Source organism: Odontesthes bonariensis, chromosome 2, assembly GCF_027942865.1.
Source record: "Odontesthes bonariensis isolate fOdoBon6 chromosome 2, fOdoBon6.hap1, whole genome shotgun sequence".
Lineage (NCBI taxonomy): Eukaryota > Metazoa > Chordata > Actinopteri > Atheriniformes > Atherinopsidae > Odontesthes > Odontesthes bonariensis.
In genome coordinates this window covers 40,027,895-40,040,929 of record NC_134507.1, presented here as the reverse complement: position 1 = coordinate 40,040,929, position 13,035 = coordinate 40,027,895, and the positions used below count along the sequence as shown (strand labels likewise).

The window sequence follows — 13,035 nt, the reverse complement described above, 5'->3', positions numbered from 1 at the left end:
CTTTGCACTCCCGCCCGCTCCACTGAGCACCATTCAAACAACAATTTAGCGCTCCAGCTTTGAACATGGGCACGGTCTCAACAAATAAGGTGACTCTACTCCGAGAAGTCACTTGGCACAGCAAGAAGATTTCCTTTGCACAGACAGAATGGGCTTCACCCGCAAAGGTAAAGCCTTCCAAAAATAGAAACAACTCATTAATGTTGCTCTCCACGGAAGTCTTTAGTAAAAGGCGAAAGACTTGTACGTTATGAAGAGAAACCAGAGTACGAATATTTGACACTGCGGGAGCAGTGCATCAGGCTAGTTGGCATAGCCACCTTCCCCACGGTGAGCTTTGCTTGGTTGAGACGCTCGCTCCTCGGCCGACCAGGTAGGAACAATCGGGCCCTATTCAATGGCTGCATTGTCTTTTACTCTGTGCAAAAGACTAGGGGTCTTGAGGCTTTGTTCTGACCGCTCATTTGGTGTAGAGGTTTTTTTCAAGCAATTCTCCCAGTCGGCCCAATCCCAGAGCCATCTCAAAGTGGAGTTCACTTTCACTCTGTTTTCGCAGACTAAAAGCCAGAGTTTTATCTCAGAAGCTAAGCAGAGTCGGGCCTGGTTAGTACTTGGTTGGGAGACCGTCTGGGAATACCAGGTGCTGTAAGCCTTTTGGCTTCTCCAGGTTTGACTGCGTCAAATGCAAAGGCAGTCCCTGTTTGACTTTTTGGAACTGCTCCTTTGTCAGGACAAAGTTAAATGTATGAGGATCAAAGGCAACAATGACCTGGGACATCTTAGCATATCCAGGATCAGCAACATGGATTACAGGGTGATCAACAGATGTTTCAACAAAAGACATGCAGAGAGAAGAGAAAAATGCTTACAGCACCTGGTATTCCCAAGAGGTCTCCCATCCAAGTACTAACCAGGCCCGACCCTGCTTGGCTTCCGAGTTCGGACGGGATCGGGCGTGTTCAGGGCGGTGTGGCCGTAAGCCACAGTCCCTGTGACAAATATGTGTTACATAGGTGCTGGAACCATACGTTTCCCCTATTTTACCAGAGAGTTAAATCAGCAATCTCATTGCTTTACAAATTCACCGCTTGACTAGGCTCATGGATTATCTATATACAATACATCTTCACTGTAAAGTCCAATAACTGCCCTGACATACATACATTAGTTAACTTTACTAGGTTAATTACCATATGCACTTATGACTACTTTTTATGAAGTAAAAGTTAGTTGCATGGTGAAAAAGGCAAAAAACCTAGTGTTTAGAGTGAAGATGACTTTATTTAGAGTGAAGCTCACTCAACAATAAGTGGCAACACATTGTCACTCCCACTGCACATTCAAAGAAGAAGAAGTGTGCATGCGTGCGACATTCAGTCTCTCCCGCTCAGCAACGTGTATTAGGTCTATGTCAGCAAGTTGCTGACAGCAATGCAGCAGTCCAGCACACAGGCTGGGGCACTGAGGGCAGCCTGCTGAGTCCACTTTTTCAGTTTTTTTAATTCTTTTGAAGAAGAATAAATAAGGTAAGTTATCAAGCAAGTATGTTTGTTAATATGTTTTAATTACTGCTCTGACTGTTAGCATTCACTAGCTAACATTAGCATTAGTTAGCTAGCTAACGAACCAAACAGGCATAACGTTAGCCTTGTAGCAACCCAACGTGAGTGCTTACCGGATGTGAGTACTCCGGATATCCGGGCGAGTATTTACATGCCCAGATGTGCTTTTCGAACATCACGAATGCTTTGCAGTACCACTGCTACCCGATGTGAGTCGCACTGTAATCTCACGGTTGACACGAAACAATAACAATATAAGATTAGTACGACGCCGTTTGGTGCTATTGTCTACCATTAGCCTACCTGTTCTCTGCCGTGAATTATTCTTCATTACCACTACACACGCGCTGTCAAGCAGACTGGACTGAAAGTCTTATAAACACCATTGTTTTAAAACTTTAGGATTACACTAATCTAGGAGTCAAGCACAAGACTAACCAAGAGCTGAATGCGCATAGTCAATATTGAAATATAGTAGTAAAAAAAACAAAAAACATTTTCATTTCAAAATTAAAGGGACATAAACAGTAGACTAACTGGTTTTATACGATTAATTTAGCAAAATATATACAAACTGGTTTTATATGATTACTTTTGCATACATTGCTGAATGACAAAAAAAAAATAATAATAATAAAAAAAATATATATATACATACACACACACACTCACACACACACACACACACGCACACACACACACACACACACACACACTCACTCTTTTTTCCAGCCACTCCATCCAAGGGCAGACAGTGGAGCACGTGGAAGTTTTTAGGTACCTGGGCACCGTCTAATGTCTGTGAGAAAGACCGGAGCCACACCAAAGACAATTTTCTGTTGTTGTGCCACCTGACATTTTTGGGGGCAATCTGTCTTTACTTCTGTATGCTACAAAAAAAAAAAATTAACGCAATTTGAAATTCCACTAACCGTTAAGTATCAACAAGTGTCTAACTTATGAAAACCTGGTGCATGTGTAACCAGGGAATGTTACTGTAGCAGTCACAGTGCCGTGTGGATTAAGAGTTTTTCAAACTTTGACAAAACCAACATTCCTGTGGGGGATGTTTACGTATGTGGATATAAACCAGATCTTCATTTTCTTTCCACAAAGGAAAAAGAGACAGAAACTGCCTAATTTACGTTAACCTTCTACCCTTTTGAGAGTTTTTGGGGAGTCGAACTCGCAACAGACGCTCTCCATAAATTGGGATAAACTCGAATGAACAAAGGACCTCTCTGTTGGAAATGTGGGAGACTTACCATCTTATCTTCACCATGAATCGAATTGACATTTTAACACCCTCTCCCACCAGAAAAAGAGACCAGATGGCTACATACGAACTGAGAAGACTTCACTAAGACTCACTTTTAGTCAAATCTTAAAACTATATTAAATGTGTTTGATGACCGTATACAATTTCTTTCAGGTTTCCAGCTTGATCACAAGACGCATTTAGAGACAATTTGTACGATTCTGGCTTAAATATTGACAAAGAACTGATCTTGGTTGAAAATGCCCAACCTGCCTGATGGAACCACATTGCCCCCTAGTGGTGTGCAGTGTTGATTAGTTGAACATTTAAATCCCAGAGGACTCAGTAAAATGGACAAGATATATGCAACTATTAACTTTTAACGATGTCCCTTCAGTATCTATTTGGTATTTGTTTGGTATCCCCATTGTTAACACAGAAAATTAACATTGTGTGGTTCACTATTCATATGTCACGATTTCATAGATATTCATCTGAATTTTGAAAGTCATAATCATCAATTACATTGTGTGTTATTTTGATGTCTTTATATTGCAAGTCTATGTTATATCTTTAATCTGCATATCTTAACAAGATGTGGTGTTTTCAGAATCACCGAGACAAATGTTCTATGAGACGGAGTAATGGAGAAATAAGAGTTTCTTTGTCTCATCCAGAAATCCCCACGCAAAACAGATCATCTTACACAGTTCAGGCATATCATTGGCTGAAAGAGTAGTGTAAGCTTACGTCACGCCCCGCCTCCGAGAGTCAAAACCCGGAGCCCGCGAAAAACACAGTCTCTCGCTCTCGTTCTCTTCTAGTTTTTGTTCCAGAAGAGTTCCAACCCAGAGTTTCAGAAGGAGATTTGAGCAGAGAACAGTTGCTCAGAGAGATTTGGAGATGGTTTGAGCAGAAGAGAAGAGCTCACCAGAGTGTGGGAGTTTTCCCATAATCTCAGGAGAGAGCGGAAGGACAGAGGATGAGCGATGCAGAGGACGACCGGAGGAAGCCCTCCAGAACCCAGTGAGACCCCGGAGACGAGAAAGAAAGACCCGAACAAAGATAAGAACAGGATGAAGTTTTCCTACCAAGAAAACCAACTCCAAGCAACCTGTTATTAATCTTCTGTGAACTTAAGTTCACTTCATCAGAGAAGCAACGGACCCACTGACACTCAGAAGATTCGATCATCTAACCACAGCCCTCGGCACCATCGTTCCCGTTTCCCGGTGAAAAGAAGCAACTGAGAAGTCCGTTAAAGTCAGCCACCACAACCAGGAAGGCCCAGAGAGCCCATTCCCCATATTTTATTTTCCATTCACTGAGTGTTTTATATAATCACCCATATTCAATGCATCTCCTGTTTGTTTTAAAGGTTCATGTTTTGGTCATATCATTTTAATTAATAGTTCATATATCTATATATATGTTATAATCACAGATTGTGTCGTATGCTTTCTTTACGTAATGTCTGTCCAACCAAACGAGAACTTCACGAAAGTAGCGAGATATGAGACTGATTATTAATTGATTATTAACTGATTATTAATTTAACATACCAGGATCGTAAGATTGCAACAGTTTTCCTACCTGACTGTAACTAAAGTTAAGATACCGGTAGGTGGTGCCCTTAATTCGAGGTTTAAGATAAATCCTTATATTTGATAACCAATAACGCTACATTACACAGGTCAAAACTTTGACTATGCCAGTCTCATTAAGGGTGAGGCATCACTAGGGCTGCTGTACACAAACAATTTCCCCTGCAGGTTTGAAAGAACTTGAGGACACAGTTGTTGCAAAACATATACTTTCCTTTATTTTCTTCTTCTTGTATAAAACATTCTAAATATGCAGAGTTGCAGAGAGGGCAGGCGAGTAATAAAAGCACAGTGCTACTCTGATATTAACATGTATAGTACACATTGCGAACTTGAAGCACAGCAAACAAAGAAAACCAACACAGAAGTTAGTACATGATCTTACTGCATAGCAGTGGACTGTGTTCACAATGTAGAGGTATACATTGAGACAGTCACTGGGTTCAACCTTACTCTGTCAATTGTGCCAGAAGTATATTATACGCAAACCGGAAAAACACTGGCAATTAGATTCAGACAAGGTATAAAATAAAATCCACAAGAGTCAGAAGGCCTAGACCAAAAACAAGTGGTATATAGTCATAAGGAACAGGGTGTTCAGATGCAGCCCCTGGTGGCAACAGGGGCGAGGAAAAACTCCCTTTTCACTTGATTTGATATTTTTCTTGGGATAAAAACTCAGTATAGTCTGAGGAAAAAAAAAACCCATGAAGTCAGTAAGAAACCTCAGGCAGAGACCGACGGCCAACAAGGGGAGCCCCCTGCCAGGGCTGGTTACGAACAGGTTAAAGGAAGAGGGAGGTATTTAATTTAATAATTAAATAATAATAAATAATCTTTTCAGAAGTCACTTGCCAGGGCATCCTGAAAAGGACCTGCGTCTTTGGCCCATTTGTCACCCAACCAGGCGTATCCATGGTCTTGCTTCAGGGAACAGGAATTGTAACCATGGTGGTCATGATAGACTGACAGCCTCTGAGTAGTACACAGTAGTAGACATAATACAATAGTCATTGTAGGCCTGGCTAAAACACACCTATTCTGATCATCACCTATTGTCTTTAAGAACTGACCTTCTCATTCACCGCTTTCATTTTATTGACCACACTGTCAGTGTCCTCCTCTGGATTGCCCAATTCAAAGTCTGTCAGGGGACAGGCGTTATGCACCTCGGGCAACACTGGATGGTGGTGGAACATCAGATAGAAAGATGTATGCCTTGTGGATGCCTAGACACATAGCACATTTACATTAGGATTATAAATAGACAACAGGAAACAGAAAAAAGCTAGAACGAATAGCCACCTGTGAAGATGTGTTGATGCCATAGATGACAGCATCGAGGTGCAGATCCCAGTCATGAGCATCGTTCACATATTTCCTTAAGGCACGCTTGATGTTTTGGTTAGTCCGCTCATCCTTCACATTAATAAAAAGTACAAATTAAAATGCAATAAATTATTTTTTTAAAGCATAAATTCCATGCACGGTATGTACAAAAAAAAAACCATTATATTTTTTATTACCTGGCCATTCGTCTGGGGGTGATAGGCACTGGACACCGAATGCTTAATGTGGAGCATGTCAAAAATTCTCTTATTTAACTGTGGACAAATTATGTAAAAACGATTATGGTTCCATGAATGACGAATGATTTCATTCATGGAGAAGTATGATGAGCCACAAGTTTGTAAATGGGCCAGAATGACAACAACTGAACTGGATTGAAGGCAGTTCTACTGATGCAGACACCAACACTGTTACCAATGTAAAAAGCTTCTCACCTCGTTACAAACTCCTTCACTTGGTCAGTTATTATTCTTTGGACCATAGCGAACGTGTACATGATTTTTACAAGTGCTCGGCATACCTCCACCGCTGTCTTCGAAGGAAGAGGGGCGGCAGCAACCCACTTACTGTACAGGTCGGTCATGGACATAATGTACTTATGTCCTCTTTCCGTTTCCTTCAGTGGACCAACAAGGTCCAGCCCGATGACGGTCCAGGGATCTGTAACCTGACAAAAATGCCTCATATTTATGTCACCTACATTTTGCAGATAGATACATAAAAGTAACACACATTGTGTATGTTTTTTCTTGAAAGAATGCAAACCGCCTGCTTGAATTGAATAAAAACTCGCTACCTTTATGGGATGCAGGGCTGGGGCATCCGTTTGGATGGGGTCATTGAGCTGACACTTGTGGCAGCATCTCACCTTAGACAAATAATAACAACACATAGGAGACTTCTTTCCACTCACATTTTTACTGCGTGTGACGACAAAATCAGACACAATGAGGAACTAGGCATACAAGATGATATGAATAAAATTCTGAATAAAAGTAGGCTTCTTACTTACCCAGTTCTCGACGTCCTTTGCCTGGCCGTCCCAGAAATAGCCAGCAATAGTTTTGTTTCTAGTACCCCTTACACCTCTGTGGTTGCCAGACCCAGGGAGATTGTGGCACTCATTAAGGACGGCAGTTTTTTCCGCGTCACTGGTCACCACCAGCTGCATGTACTGCCGCTTTGGTCCGACATAAAATATGCGACGATCTATTAAAACAAGAAAAATTATAGACCTAACGAATTTAGTTTTTTTGATAAGGCTACGTGAGGTTAAGTCCTGATCGCGAATCATCTCCTTGGCTCCCTGCCAAGTGCTAGTCAGCATCAAGAGAATTCCACACTGACATTCTGACAAAACAACAGAGTAAAACAACAAAAAAGTCTTGATCGCACATCATCTCCTTGGCTCGCTGTCGTGAACGCTGCCTTTATAAGTGCTAGTCAGCATCAAGCGACAGTTCTGACAAACATTGACATTCTGACAAAACAGAGTAAAACAACAAAATGTAATAACATGATTCATGACAGTAATAAATGCGCCTCCGCTTCCGAGCAAGCAGATAGGTAGGCCTATAATTGCTGACATAAATTAAGTTTATTATTTATATCTCGAGTAAGATTGAAAAAAATGTCAAGTCGGGAATGTGATGAAATTGGGCTTACCTTTCAGTACAAAGTTTTTCGATGCGCGGCGAACCTTCCATCTTTCCTCCTTCCCCCAGAGGGGCAAAACTTGCCCCGTCTCTAAAAACCTGTCAGGAGTCTGACCACAGATTCTCTCCTCCTACTCAACTAGGTCTGTGCTACTCAAATTAAGTAGCTGAGGTAAAACTGTCGTAAATACGCGCCAAATACGCGCCCGGATATCCGGAGTACTCACATCGGGTAAGCACTCACGTCGGGTCGCAACAAGCCTGTTCAGGCCATGGTTAAGGCGAGTTTGGGCGGTTTCCCACCATAGTCCTGTGATTATCTTTAAACCTTTGAACAGTTCCAAAGCCTAATTACATTGAAAGTCTCACATTTGAAATGTTGTAGCATGAGTTTTCCGTTTTCCCCAAATTGACAGCGATGGCATTTTGGCCTGACTTTCAAATTTGCAACGTGGAAATGACGGTTTTCAGTTAAGGCAGCATGAATGTGTTTGATGCAGAGAGGAGGATAAATGAGGTTTATAATGCACTGGCGCTGTCTTTCCTTGGGGAAATGGTGAAGGCTGGTGTAGTAGCATAGATGCTTTCGCACCCTATGAGTCATGACGGCCCTAATTGCACACGCAATAAGGGTAAATAGCCATTTACTGCTGGTGGGATGGACTATATAGCCCAGTTACCTCCTCATCTCGCTCTTTTTGCGCTCCATGCCCATATTATTTCCCAGCAGAGTGGCTGAGCTCAGGTGTCTTGCTCCGTGTGCTACACATAACCCAGTTGGTTTGAGGTGGTATTAATATTTTCTAAATAAATTGGCAATTGGGAACAATTTATCAAGAACCCATTTTAAATTTGGAACTTCATACCAATATTGTTCCATATGCAGTATCTATGTGGGGGAAAATTATGTTTGCAGATCAATGACCAAGAAAGAAGCATCTGTTTATGAAAGTAGGATAGTTTTGAGGGGATTTTTTCAACATTATAATTACAAAGTAAAAAGAAATTTAGGCCTCCTAATTTAGAGAAAATTAAATTTGGTATAAAGTTCCAAATTGAAGATGTGTTCTTGATAAATTGTTTAAGCCAATTTATCCATAAGGTCACTGTGAGTGTTCATAATGGCCAAATGTGTTAGTCTCTCCTGCGTCATGGTGCTGCGCAGCCAGGTTTTCAGGCTGAGAAAGAGCGCTCGGATGCTTTGACAGATATGGACAGGGCCAGGGAAAGCCTAATGATCTTCTCCACCTCTGACAGCATGGAGCAGGGTTGGTGCTGCAAGGTTTGCAGGATGGACCCCTTTGCAGGAAAGCCCTCCTCTTTCCCCCGTCCCTACACACAACTATAAAGAATGTGCAGGGGACAAAGGGCCTCCTCACACTGGAGGGCAAAGTTGTTCAGGTATGTTGATTTGTCTTCATCAGAAGAACACACTAATACACTCAGATAAATTACCGTGCTTAATTGTAATTCAGAGATACAAACATTTTAGGTAGACAAAGTAATGCCTACAAGTATTTGAAATGTTTTATTACAGAAAAGCTGTTGCAATGACATGTTTAGGTCTAATTAGATCACTAAGTGATTGAACTTGTTCTTATTTAGCTCTCAGCTGTGAAAAAGGTCCGCAGTGGGAGAGAGGAGGTCCCGCTGCGTGAGGTGAAGCTGCAGCAGGTAAGACCAGAGAACGGGAGGATTGGAGAGGAGGGACAACCTCTGTGGTTTCTAGATAAGGGAAGATAAAATAAGATAACTTTCATATTCTGTGATTACCTTAGTAGTCTATGGGAGTGTGCTAACTGTCTCTTTCTGTGGCGCTGGTTGTTTATATGTTTACTGTGGTCACTTGTAGGCTGCACATTACAGAGTAATCTCTGGTGCCTTTATAGTTCTGACATCTCATACTGTGTTCTGTACAGGATAAAGCTTCTGCCTCCCTCACGCTGTGGCGGGAAGCTGCAGTCCAGGAGCTGGACCTCGGCAGCCAGTGCAGGATTACCCACTTAAAGTCCAACATGGATGCAGGGGGGGACTTCCTGCACACAACACCCTACAGCAATGTAGAAGTAAAAAGCATTCTAATTCATCTAATCTAAAAACACATTCTAATCAGAATCAGAATGAGCTTTATTTGCCAAGTCGGTTGGCACATACAAGGAGTTGTTTTCTCTGGTTTAAACATGTAAAAGGCCACATGAAGTTTGCAGGTCTGCAGCAATTGACTCTGCAGAAAGGTCGCCAACCTTCTGCAGAGTCAATTGCTACATACCTCCAAACCCGCTCTGTCATTTTACGTGGCCGACCACTTGGTGGCTGAGCTGCTGGCGTTCCCAGTCGCTTCCACTTTGTTCTAACACCACTGACAGCTGACTGTGGGATATTTAGTAGCAAGGAAATGTCACCACTGGACTTGTTGCACAGGTGGCATCCTATCATGGTACCACGCTGGAATCCACTGAGCTCCTGAGAGCGAGCCATTCTTTCACAGATGTTTGTAGAAGCAGTCTGCATGCCGAGGGGCTTGAATTTCTACACCTGTGGCCATGGAAGTGATGGGAACACCTGAATTTAATTATTTGGATGAGTGAGTGAATACTTTTGGCAATCTAGTGTATATTATACAGACATAAAATGGCAAATGATCTGACACAATTGAGAAAGAGATTAAAGAAATAAACAAGGAGTAAGAAAGGGGTTTAATATCTAGCTGCAAGGTATTATGGGACATAAGTGCTGTTTGTTTTGGCAGGTGCTGATTGTGACTGATGAGGCAGCTGGAGTGGAGGTGATGGGCGTGATGGAGATGTAGCGTTATTGGGCGTTTATATATGTATTAAATATAAGGATTTATAAGATGTTAACACAGTCTCAATACCTTAAACCTCGAATTTAGGGCACCACCTCCTGTAATTGTTTAACTTGTTTAAGTTACAGTCCAGAGAGGAAAACTGTTAAGATAATAAGATGGGTAGTCTCATTCTGACGTAAATTCTATTTGAAGTGACAACCGGCTTAATAAACTGTCCATGACGCGCTTAAATGGATTACTTACAAACATTTATTCAACATTGCACAGGTATATAGGTGTATAAACAATTGATAAAGAGACAGAATATGAATTATTTACAGTATTCAGAACGGCATACGGAGGGAAGGAAGGAAGCAGTTTAACTAACAGGGTTAACTATCAAAATATGGCTAAATCTGGTTCGTAACACGGATATTGTGCCACTATCTTCTGCCGGCGGATGCCTGCTCATTCGTTGCTTTCAGAGGAGGTATTCATCATATCCACGGCTTCAAAAGATCTCAAACTCAGCCCCTTACTTTGTCGTAGAGTAGCGTAAGAGATCACGTGGTTCTTTTCTTCTGATGAGCGTCGATGTCGAAGGCTGTGTTTCCGTGGTAACCAGCGGGATGACGTCGAATCGACTTCTTCTTCTTCTTGGGCTGGGCTGTATGAGTTAACAAACACTCGCGTGTATCGGACCAGATTTTAAAAGGGGGAAAGTCTAAAAAAATTGGGAATTAATAGTTACGGAGTAAAACAGAGAGGACAAGATTACAAGAGAACAAAGGGAGTGGTCAAGGCTTGGAAGACCACTGGGAGGTCCCAGAGTTGTGAGTTGAAAAGTGAGAGCAAAAGTTGTAAGAGCGTAAGAGAGCAAAATTGTAAGAGATCGAGCCTCCTGGCGCCTCTGCTTTTAAGCTCGAAGTCACATGTCAGCTTTCGTCCAATCAGCGTTCAGCTGGCTTTTGACCCAAAGGAAAAAGGGGGGTTTGACCAAGCTGAACTCATAAGACAAAAGGGGTTAATTCCTGCTTCTTCCTTATACCGTATTTAACTCATATGGCCTTGATTTTAGACAATATAATGTCCCTAACAGACAATAATGTTGCATACAAGCAGGCATAAACACAAATATGAGCATGGAACAGTTATCAGCATACAATACTTGATATTATCACGATAAAAATGGTATGACGACTTTTGGTTACTGTTAACTAGAATAATCTGCAGCTCTTTGAGTAATACCTGTGGAATTAACACCATTGGGTTATGCATTGCACATAATGAGAACATTAAACATCCATAGTTGAAATTGTCCATGGTCATTAGGCTGACATAGTGAAAAGTGTCCGTCATCCGTGTCCTTTGGGTGGCGCTGTGGCTCCACGGAAGAAATTCTATTAAATCCAGTATTCCATAACTTGGTAAATACTTCATGTAAAAGAATGGCGAATGTTTCAAAATGATCTGTAGATTTATGCAGTTCCGATTTTCACAGTTTTATTCCAGGGAAAGTGAGGATTATGGTTGATTCTTATTCGTCTAAAAAGTAGAGAGTTGAACATTCCTTGGCTGGTACCAGGCAGGAGGTGAGCTTACATCTGCTTCCCTTATCAGGAGGTGTCCTGCATAATTTATTATTCGTAGCTGGTTTGGGGGAGCGAAGACTCAAAACAAAGGACCCCATTTGGTTGGATTCACATCTGTCTCCGTTATCTCCTTTGAGCTAATCCGTTGAAAGGGTCGTAAAAAGGGGATGTTTCTTGATGTCCATAAAGGTTGGATCTTTATGTAAACATCTCCGTTCTCTGTCTTTCCTGAGAGCACGCTACAGAGAGCAGCACAAGGGGAGTGCTGGAGCTCCTCATGTCCAGCACCGAAGTGTTTTTATATTTCCCAGGACTTTCTAAATATAAAATATATTTGAAAAATAAATTTCATATATATGTATATAGTTTACACATAGTTAATATTGTTTTATGTTCGATGTTCTATTTTTATTAATGAAGTTTCTTTGAAAATATAATAAAAATAATTTAAATCCAGCATTTGGCTCAGTTGTATTGCTGTGGTAATAAAGTCTGTGAAGATGAAGTGAAGATAAAAACTCTCCCAACCAAGGCTCAGTTCTGAAATACTACTGACAGGAATTTCAGATGTGAGATGGTGACAGAGGGAGGACACCTTGAAGAAACCCTGGACAGAATCAGACTTCAGATTTATTAATCTATTCAATAAAGATATATTTCAGTACTCTGTTTTAACGTAACATATAACAGTACAGATGTACCTGTTCATTTATTTGTCATTTCACTTCAGTTTTATTAACAGACACAATTAAAAGAAGTAGCTTAGCTAAGGAATCCTACAAAATGCACCGTAACTTCTGTTCAATCCCGAGCATGCACAGAACTGTGGGAAGAAAAAACTCAGTTTTAACAGGAAGAAACCTCCATCAGAACCAGAACCAGGAAGGGCGGCCATCTGCCTGGACCAGCTGGGGCTGAGAGGACAGAAAAGAGGGGACAACAAGCAGCGTAACACCAGAGGTCCGTTTCACGAAGCAGGTTTAGTGAAAACTCTGAGTAGATTAACCCTGAAATGAGGGAAACCCTGAGTTTTCCGTTTCACAAAGGGAGGCAACTCAACCCCGAGAAAGAGGGGTAACTCTAGCCTGTTTAACAAAGAGAGGTAACTTAACCTCTCGGTCAGTTACCGTAGTAACAGACTCTCTGAACCTAACCTGGTCGGGACCAGGTTTTATTCAAGAAACCTCGAGTTTCTCTCTGTCTCCGCCCTCCTTCAGCCACACACG

The 13,035-nt window shown here is 41.6% G+C and overlaps 1 long non-coding RNA gene and 2 other non-coding genes across 3 annotated transcripts; all 3 read right to left on the bottom strand.

The window, feature by feature from the left end:
* Positions 1 to 157: 157 nt before the first annotated feature.
* Positions 158 to 270, bottom strand: LOC142372012 (U5 spliceosomal RNA). The gene has a single exon (XR_012768169.1). It is a non-coding gene; the product is annotated as a U5 spliceosomal RNA (small nuclear RNA).
* A 592-nt stretch (positions 271 to 862) lies between these two features.
* Positions 863 to 981, bottom strand: LOC142400810 (5S ribosomal RNA). Its single transcript, XR_012772968.1, has one exon. It is a non-coding gene; the product is annotated as a 5S ribosomal RNA (ribosomal RNA).
* Positions 982 to 6,323: 5,342 nt separating this feature from the next.
* Positions 6,324 to 6,862, bottom strand: LOC142400707 (uncharacterized). The gene is made up of 3 exons (XR_012772961.1): positions 6,787 to 6,862; positions 6,571 to 6,642; positions 6,324 to 6,441 (listed from the first exon to the last, which is right to left on the bottom strand). It is a non-coding gene; the product is annotated as an uncharacterized LOC142400707 (long non-coding RNA).
* Positions 6,863 to 13,035: the final 6,173 nt, after the last annotated feature.